At 23.9% G+C, this 10,991-nt stretch overlaps 1 long non-coding RNA gene across 1 annotated transcript; it reads left to right on the top strand.

The window, feature by feature from the left end:
* Positions 1-385: 385 nt before the first annotated feature.
* On the top strand, positions 386-2,015 carry LOC111631649. Its single transcript, XR_002757737.1, has 3 exons — positions 386-525; positions 615-766; positions 1,756-2,015. It is a non-coding gene; the product is annotated as an uncharacterized LOC111631649 (long non-coding RNA).
* The last annotated feature ends 8,976 nt before the right edge of the window (positions 2,016-10,991 follow it).

The following is a 10,991-nucleotide window of genomic DNA, read 5'->3' as shown; positions in this document are numbered from 1 at the left end:
CTTTTGGTCGCGTTTGATATAAGTCGTATTTAAATGATACTTTAAATNAAACAAGTCAATAAATAATCGTTACAAAATTAAACAATTAAACTTACGCAAGTGTCACTATTATGAAGTAATTTATCGTTGAGTAAATCATGAAATTCACTTAATATAAAAAAACAATTCGAGTACGCCCTGTAAATTAAAAACAAATCATCAGTTTATGCTTACAAAAATGGAAATATAATAATATTGTTTAAAACATATTTTAAAATTAAATAAGTTTAGTCATTAATCTTTTAACTTAAATGCAATCATTTCTATTAGTGTTATCGGAAAACGAGATAACATAGTACTCAAATGTAATTACACAATAGACGACTACTCTTTGAAAATTAATGGACTCGAGTAGACTATCAAGTAGCTTCTCTGAAACACGTTATAAATATACTTCTAGTTCATAATTAATAGTTTCTTCTAAATGGAAATATCCCCTTTTTTCATTTTTTAAAGAAATAAAGTTGCAACTCAAGTTTCTACAGGGTGAGGCATAAATAACACTTTCCAAATGTATTGCGCATTTAATGTTAATTGGTTTTTAATCTTTTTTATTTTATTTTATTTTATTTTAGGGCTGTAAACAGTGAATAAACATGGCTTTTTCTCACCTAACCTGAAAAAAAATGAAAAAGCAATTAACATCGGAAGTACTAGCCCTATACATCTCGAAAAAGTGTGTTACTTATGCCTCACCCTGTATTACATAAATTATGTGTGTCTGAGGGTAAGACATATTATATTATTTTACTTTCGTGTAAAAACTAGATTTACCAAATATTCTTTTATTTAATTATTCTTGATATGTTATTATTTTCAATAAATAAATAAAAAGTTTCATCTTTCAGATTAATCTGAGTTAAAATATTTTTTGGGTTATTTGATTTTATCAAAAATGATATAAAGTAGGCTACATCGATTTTAGAGAATCCATTTTCAACGAGATAAATAAGAATTTATTTTACTTATATTGTAAAACACGTTATAAATAATTAATTAGTTACTACTTGACTGTTTAATTTACAATGCAAATATAATGTTCTTATATTTTTCATAGTATATAAGTAATGTATTTAACTAACTACTAATGAACTAATTTTTTATTTGAATATATAAAATTAATAAAAAAGTAAATAAAATAACAATATATTATACAAATGCCGTAAATATATTTTTTCCGAATCGTAAACAATTTTTATAATTAAACCGATAATTTACAAGTTTTCATACAAAGTTTTTGTTTGTAAATTGACTAATTTTAACATCTTTTATATGAAAATAAGCCTTCGATTTTAACGGACTAATTGGCGAGAAGTGGTTCCGTTATTACCGAAAATCCGTTTTAAGAAAACGCATATTAATGACGAACTGCAACGTACAGGATGTATTAAATTTTTTTAATAATGTATAAGTATCAATTATAATGTACCGTAAATTAAGCAATTTATTCTGTACTGATTGATTCGTTTATCTATTTTTTAGCGTGTTCTATCCGCAATAAATTTTTCCTTCGGGGTAGAATTTTTTTCTATTCGTTAAATCGAGATCCGTTAAGTGGCGGGTCTATTATATTTTATTTCGTGAGAATCAAAACGAAATGAGTAATAATTAGTATAATAGGAAGTCAAATAAAGTTTCCAGGTTAATATATTTTATATTATTCTAATGATCAATTTACACTCAATTAAATCTTGATCGAATATAATTTCTTTTTAGTACACATGCAAGTAAATAATGAAGTGAGATGGATATTGTAAATCGATGGGATCGCTTCTCTTTCGCTTAAAAGATGAAAAGGAACGACGAAGTGGTCAGCACAATGCTGGACCGCTTTTATCCCTCACCACAATGAATCAGTGTGTTTATTGAGTTGAATCGGTCTATGGATGACTAAGAATTCGCTGTCCAATGGGGAGAAAAGAAATGGTCAAATGATGTACCGTACTAGCAAGCCAAACAGCAATTCAAAATTTAAAGTATTCTTAGTTTATTTTTATGTTCTGTCGTTTAAATTAAATTTTCTCTCGACGTTAGTTGCTATTTACAGAAGGTATTTCAATTTAAATAGATAACTGTTTACATTATTTCATATCTATGAATATCTAATTTAGCAAACGTTACGCTATTTTATTAATGTTGCTTTTGGTCGCGTTTGATATAAGTCGTATTTAAATGATACTTTAAATTAAGTAAATAAATATTAACACTTTTTTAACTTTTAATATTATAACTTTTAATACATTCTTTAACAAGTAAATAACTATTTTATTTCTGTATTAAAAATGTATTAAAAATCATGATGTCTGTTGCATTTTTCTATTATTAAATTATTTTACTTCAAATCAGAAAAATATAATAAGATGAGATTAAATATAAATAAATTATTTAATTTACTTGTCAAAAATAAAATTTATTTATTTGTCTTCTTTCCTTCTAATGCACTAAAGTAATCGTAATCAATTATATTTTTAGTGTTTTTTATGTATGGCTTTCATAATAAAATTAATATTCATGTGTTTGTCTATAAATGTATTTTTAAAATATTTTGTGACCATTTAATATTTAATTAAAATTTAAAGCGATGAAGATTTACAGTTCAAAAATTTTTCTATACTTTTTTTTATCATTAATGTGAAATCTTTCCTCATCAAAAAATTCTTCAAGAATTTTCAAATTATATATAAATGATGCAATTAATGCTATTTTAAATAAAATTAATTACGCTTTCTGTAAATATTAACCAAATATATATACATAGGCCTATATTTATGCATTTTTACTTGAGAATTTTTATATCTAAAGCTATTCTTTATTTTTTTTATTTATCGTCATATATTATTATTGACGAAAAACTTTTGTCATTTGGTGCCACATTTATTACATGGATAATATGTAGTGCAGTCGGCAGCAACTGTAATGTGTAGTATCGAGTTTGGTCTCTCTCCGCCAACGATTTTTCTAAGATATTATTTACTAAAGATTGTTTTTCAGCTGAATTTTCACAAACGATACCATTTGAATAATAGTTTATTAATTTACTTTTTATACATTCTTGTTTCAGTTATTAACGAAATATTTAAAACCAATCCCAAGGTTATTATTATTATATATATTTTTCTTTCTTTATATCAAATGATATTTTATTACATAACTTTAAATTAAATTTCAAACTTATTAAACTAAAAACAAGTGCAGATTTGAGATATAATTTATTCACATTTCTTCGGATTTATACCAACAGTTAACACTTTGAAATGTAGAATTCGTGATGCATGAATTTTATTTCCATTTACAAAATGATGTAGGAAAACGAAACTATAATTGTTTAAGCTTTATAATTGCAAAAAAGACTAAAAATTTAAAATTTTAGCCTCAATAAATTCGCATGCAAAAAAATTAACAGACTGTGCAAACAAAATAAAAATTCTCCTCTAAATTGCGCTGAAAAATTTCGTTTCTATTCAAAACTTATGTTTAAAAAAGTTATTAAAACTTAATAATAATTATTAAAATTGTATCAAATACAATATAAAAATTAACAGATATAAAAATATATTTATACAATATTCCTTTTATAGAATACCAATAAATCTAATTTATCATTCGCAAATAAAAATTAAAATCTATGCTTTCTAGAAAAATTAAATTTTTATTTTATTTATAAAAATATATTTTTTACAGTTTTATTGAACGAAAAGCTTGAAGCTTGAGTTTTTATAGTAGACTAACCACTAAACTGTACTAAACCGTGGAAATTATACTGGTTTAATTCTTTCCATTAATCAAGCTATTAAATTAATTGTAAATACGATTTATTTCACAAAATTGTATTAATTACTCTTTCAATTTTAAACATAAATAAACATCCCAGATAATATCCTAAGTTTCTATCTATCACAGTAATTCTAGTACAGTATTGTTGTTCATTTAATTATTCGTATATTAAAATTATAATAATTAATATATATATAGGGGAGACCGGGGCAAGATCGGCATGTTAAGCTTTACTTAAATTTTGTGTAATAAATACTGCTGTAAACTGAAAAAAAAGCTTTGCATATTGTCTATTGGAATGTTACCTTACTATAGAACTGGTTAAAATCAGTTTGGAAATAAAAATAATTAAAATAATTACAACTTTACAAGAAGAGAGAAATTGACGAAGTTGCCCCGGGTATAGGGGCAAGATCGGCAACTTCTCTCTTTTTGTAAAGTTGTAATTATTTTAATTATTTTTATTAAAGTTGCCCCTGGTATAGGGGCAACAGTAATGGGGCAAGATAGGCACGTATATAAAATTATGTTATTAACAATGTATAAGTTGGAATTCACTATTAAAACAAAGAAATACAAATCCAACACCCATTTAATATTATTACAACGAAATGCAAGTTCAAAGACATATATACATGAATAACAAATGCAAACATGTTTTCATTTATCATCTGTTTGATTTTTATCCTTTGCTTCTAATGTGGCTTTATGTTGCCGATCTTGCCCCGCTAGTCATGATTTCGAAACATTAAGTACAACCCTGAGAACAGAATGCCAAGCTACGATCTGGCCACGTGAATAAGTTGAAGTTACATCCTTCTAACAGGAAAAGTAACTTTCGTTATCATGGAATTATAACAAAACCTGCCAATTGAATATAAATGGAAGCAAAATATTATATGGAATTGAACGAAAATGAAAATTTGCTTTATAATTCAACTACGCTTGTTGGAGAACAATAAAAACACTACCCTCAACAAGCCACCAATAAAACTCAACTGCCTAACCTATAACCAAAGTCTCCTTTTAATTTGTTTTTTAAAAAAAGCGCTTGACAAACTTGCCCCGCATGCCGAAGTTGCCCCGGTCTCCCCTATATATAAGGTTAAACGGAATAAAATGTATAAATATCAATTTAAAATATTTAAATAATTCAAAAATCCTCGTAGATAAATTAAACAAAAAAATTATGATTTAAGTTTGTGTACAATTTTTAATAAATCTAAACTGGAGATAAATTGAATAAACAGACTTATGTTTGTCAGTCAATTACATATAAAAAGACAAATATATTGATACAATAATAAGAAAGAAGATAAATGATTTAAGAAAGTCTTAAATAATCCATAAAGATTTTAATTAAAAAATAAATTCGTAAATTTTTTAAAGATAAATAAAACGAAAAAAAAATCACCTAAAAGTCATTTATATAAATTAACAATATTAAAATTTTTAACTTGTAATTTGTAAAGAAATACTTTACAAGTTAAACATTTTAATATTTTTAACTGAGATATATGTGGAGGAGTTTTAAGTGATTTTATCGTTTTATCTGCTTATTTATTATTGTAAATATATAGCATTATAGCTATAATGATAATGCTTAAGAATTTCTAATAGTAATTACTTTTTAATTCATAATATCATACTTAATATTCTCAATGAAATCTTCAAATTGAAGTATATTTGTGATCCATTGGAAAGATCACTTACTCTGCTGGCATTTCTTTACTTATAGATCTTCGACTAATATTCTGTACGTAAAAATTTCTCTTCTTTAAATAATTTCATTTTAAAGAGAAAAAATTACAAAATACATCATGAATATTTGATATATTGATTACATTCTAATCGAAATACGTTTTTTTTCAGAAATGACTACAGATGATGTCAGTCTATTGTAATTTTCTTAAACTGAAATCAAAATAAACATATTATGATACGCAATTTATGCATCACTAATCTCGCTTATTATTATAATTATAGAAAATTATTTGCAAACAGTATACATATATCTTGTAAAACAGAACTATACAAAACAGAAGTTCATATAAAATGAAAATATTTCACTTTAATCAAAATTTTAATATATTTTAATAAATAATGATTAATATTGACATATTATCATAATTGAAAAAAAATATACCGTGTAGTTTTATCATTATATAAGTTTGATTAAAGTAAACCTGTTAATACTATTGATTCTTAATTTTTAAAAAATTATTTAAAATTTAATTTTTGTACGGGGTCATCCATTAATTGCTTGTTTTTGAGCCACTGTTGACCTTTCTCCTTCTCTAAGATGATGTACAGTACAGTACTTTAGCAAATTTTTTACTCTTTAATTACGCAAAAGAGCTTTCATGAACTTCCTTAATATTGACGAAATGACTTTAAAAAGTTTTGCAAATATTTTCTAACATAGTTTATTTACATCACTAGCAAGTACTGGTACATATATAAAAAAATTCGTATACACTAATACCTCTAAAACAAGTCCGCGTAGACAATGCCTCGATCCCCTTCCTCTCCATCTTGTACAGTGCAATGATGTACAGTGCTTTTGCGACTATTAAACTGTACACGTAATTAATGAACGGCCCCTACTTTATAAATTCTGTGAATTATGGAATAGTCTATAATGATAATATTGTTATTCAATAAACAGATTTTTTTAACAGTGTAAATGTTTATTTTATTGTCATAGTATAGAATAGGATAGTAATAGTGCTCAGTTTTGCGGAAAATAACACGACATATTTATTTATATTCAACGAATCGGAGTGATTATGATAATGACCATTGTGCTATAGTAGTTGAAGAGTTATTTATTTATTGGATTAAGATATAGACTATAATTTATTTTGTGTAACTTATCTAATATCATGTAAGATAGATTCAAAACTCATAAATTTTAACCGCAGTTTAAATAGTATTTAAACAATGTAAACAAGAGTTTAAATTTCAAAAATCAAGTTATAATTTATGAAATCAATATTCTAATTATATAAACTCACGTTTTCTTCAATTATTTCTAAACTAATAAGGTCAAATATAGTAAAATATTTAACCGTACTTAAATTAAGTGCTAAAAATTATAGATTCGACTTATAGTATTTTTGAAAAGTAGATTCAAAAAGTATCTACAAAAAGCCCTTATTATTTTCTTAGACTATTTGTAAAATAATAATAATAAAAGATTTAAAAACTTGTAATTATTCAAATATTCAAATAGCAAATAAACTTTTAAAATCAATTTGAAATTAAGATATAGGATAATAATCATATTTTTCATTAATCAATAAATATTTAGATAAAAATATTACAAATGAAGCTTTATATAAAATATTAAAATGTTAGCTCGTTAAGGAATAATTATAATATGTTTTGCTCGGTAATAGCTTAGTAAATATACGATAAATCTTAAAAAATATAAATAGTAAAATATTTTTTCTTCATTTATTTTTGGCTGTTTCCTCCCTGTGGACACCAAGAGGGCCTTTTTTCTATACTCGTCATGGCCCGGCCAGACCCACAATAGTGGTGGCTGGGTCATGATGAGTATAGAAAAAAGGCCTGATATAATCAGAACTGACCATCCATGAAAAATTTCTGGGAAGTTACTCTCTCAGATTCGATTCCAGGTCCCGTTAGAGTGGTAAGCTAAACGCCTTAACCACTTAGAGTAAAGTATTCATTAGTCCAATTATCTACATATTCTTATGAATTTTAACGATTATATCTTATATTGTTAACCTTCCTTCGACGTTTTTAAATCAGAATTAAATTAAATAACAATTTGATTATCATATATTTTTAATTAGACCTAATATGCGGCAAAATATTTTATCATTACAATAAGGAGCTTACGATGATCGTGAAATTTGAAATTCTGATCATAATTGAAATTATAATTATTTTTTGATTTACATTAGAAATTTTATTTCATTAGTTTTTTAAATATGAAAAAGTAACAAAATACAGAAATAAATCCCAAATAAAAAAAATTCTAAAGTTATGTTAATAAACAGAATTAGATTGGAAAAGATTTTTTTACATATTTCATTATTATTAGGAATACAATATTTTACATTTTTCTCTATGAATAAACATATAAATTATTTTTCAGTTTAAGATTCTGTAAAATATTTGATTTATCACCCACAATAAGAAAATGTTGTTGCTAAAGATATTTTTAGTGTAATTTTTGTAAACGTTTATAATACACAAACACTATCTGAGAGTTTCGTAGATCAATTAAACAATGATTAATCCAAAGAAACAAAGTATTAATTTTGTTTTTATCATTAATTTTTCTCAACCTTACTCTAATTTTTAAAAATATTTTAGATTTATCTTTGATGTAGTATAACCTTTGATTTTGCTTTAGGCATTGAAATAACATTAATAAGATTTATTGTTTCGTTACTGCACTACGAAAACGAAGTTCGATCAGTAGAATTCTCGTCCCCACAAACTGTTCCATTAAGTAAACTCTAAAAAATTGGGAATTATATGATTATTTAGTTCACAAAAGTTGCACCTGTGCATTGTTCTTTTCTTATTTAATTCATTCAATCATAGTAAATTTAAACTTATTCAAATATAAAATTAATAATTCGATCGAACGTTTTCAAAGAGTCTATCTGCAGAACCTCGTAAACAGATAACAGACTGATTCTTTCTGTAAATAATTTACGGTAAATATACATATATAAACTTGAGTAGTGATCCTTGTCTAAATTTAATTTAATATTAAACTGTTATAACAAGTATTTAAAATAAAGTTATTAAAAATAAGTATGGTTTATTAAATTTGATTTTATTAGTTTAATTTTATATAATATTTAATAGAAAATTATGAAATATGGTAAAGTTTATTTTTACAATTAAAGTAAAAAAAATCAATCCAAAACTTTTTACTTTAAATAAATAATTATTGCATTCGAATTTTTATTTTAAGCAAAATTTTAAAAAAATGTTCGGTATTCTTTGCTTGATTTTTAGATTTTTCTATATTATTAATTAATTGAAAATACTTTAAAAAAATTTAAAAAGTTATAGTAAATTATTACAATAAGAAATTTCATTGAAACTCAGTACTAAGTTTTTAATTTTTTTAAATAATGGCATGTGATTTTATATAAAGTTCTTGTTTGTTAAGACCTCAAAAACCATTCAAATTTGATTGAAATTATGCATAAAACCGTTCAGAATTTAAAAACCGTAAAATAAATGGGTAGAAATATTTTAAAAAGAAAACAAGTAGAAGAAAAAAAGTAAAATTTTATAGAAAATTCCGAAACATCTCCGAGATAAGCAAACATTTCGCAAATATTTTCTTTTAGCAGACTATAATTTTTTTCTTTTTTTGTTATCTTCAATATTATATTTACTACTGTCTTATCTAAGACCTTTTTTTAATATAGACACAAAAATTGATACACTTCCAAATTTTGTAATGTGTAAATATATTAAATAAAGTAAGAAAAGACAATCAAGAGTATTATAATAATTAATCTCGTTTTAAATATATTAAGTTCTGAAATTTCACGTGACTAATGATTTGTGGTTAAACATCATAAATCATATTTAACTTCTGAATAAGCTAATTTCTAATAGCGCTAACAAGTTTTCTAACTTCTAATAGTGAATATCCTTAGAAAAAAAACTCAAATTTTATTTAAATAAAATGATAAATTAATGTGAAATCATGTAAAATTATTCTTAGTATTTATAATAAGAAACATAAATTAACTATTATAATTACAATTCTTAATTTATTATTAAGGAATTTCGTAATTTAAATCTTGACTTTGTATAAATCAAATTAAAATATTAACTAATTATAATTACGGTAATAATTATATTTATAATAATTTCTTTAAAAATGCTGTTTATATGCCCTCTTTTAAAAACATATGTTAAATAAAATTTTAAATAATTTATGCTTCTTATTATGAATAATTTTATAAAAGTTTACATTGAAAATTATTTTGTTATTTCACATCTTATCATTTGTTAAAGTTCAGTCTATGATTTCAGAACAAAAGGGAGATTTAAATAAATATTGTTTAATAAACTAATTAACAGATATAGGCTAATTAGTTAGCCTATATCTGTTAATTAGTTAGGCTAATAATTAGTTAGGCTAATAATTAGTTAGGCTAATTAGTTAGCCTATATCTGTTAAAATCAATATCTTTTTATGTAAAAAATTATTTCATTAAAAATAAGAGCTACATTAATTGTACAAATAATAACTCTTATAACATTAAATATATCCAGATTTTTTTGTGGATATATCGGAATCTTGTATGACAGAATTACTGCAGATTTGAGAGGGCAAATCTAGAGGTCATGGTCACATCTTTAGGAATTTTTATATATAATTATTATTCGAATATATCAATAAAGTATTCCAAATTAATTTATTATTTGATTTTAACTGAAAAATATATAAGAAATTAAATAAGCGGAAAAAATAGAAACTAATCTAAACCATTTTTTATTATTTTTTAAATTATATACGATTTTCGACAGTAAACGCAATTTCAAGATAATTAAATGTATTGGTTAAACCTTATACTGCCATATTCTCAACTAAGGATCAAAAGTTAGAGGTAGAAGTTAATTCACTTCAAACAATTATCTATTTACTTTTAGTACGTGAACACTTATTGGTAAACTTGATCCTTGGTTGCGAATACAAGCATTAGTAAGTCACAATGAAATAGGTAAAATTATTAAGAAAACAATGGGAGATTATTTTGAACCGATTAATCGTTTCCACCGTCCTCTAAATTTCAAAAAGCTTCAAAAACTGGCCGATTTATCAAATTTTAAAATATAAAAAGAAGTTTCAATGAGTTTATATCAAATTAATTTATTTACAGTATTCATATTTTAAAATTTCAAACGATATAAGTAATGATTACAGGAATTAATTTTCTATTTGAATATGTTTAATTGTTAACCTTACTTAATTCTGTTATTTAGTCTCACTGGTAAAATTCGAACATACATTTTAGTTATCTTGGTTCTATCGAAGAGAATTAAAAAAAAAAAGTAACATTTGTGTATTTCCCGGTCTCTAAATTCAATTTAAAAATTGGAATTAAGTAATTAACAATTTTAAACATTGATTCCAACTTTTTAAATTGCATAAGCTCAAGCTT

The sequence above is a fragment of the Centruroides sculpturatus genome, unplaced genomic scaffold, assembly GCF_000671375.1.
Source record: "Centruroides sculpturatus isolate CEXI.00-Female unplaced genomic scaffold, Cexi_2.0 scaffold762, whole genome shotgun sequence".
NCBI lineage: Eukaryota > Metazoa > Arthropoda > Arachnida > Scorpiones > Buthidae > Centruroides > Centruroides sculpturatus.
Note: the sequence above shows the minus strand (reverse complement) of the source record. Positions and strands in the feature narration are given on the sequence as shown.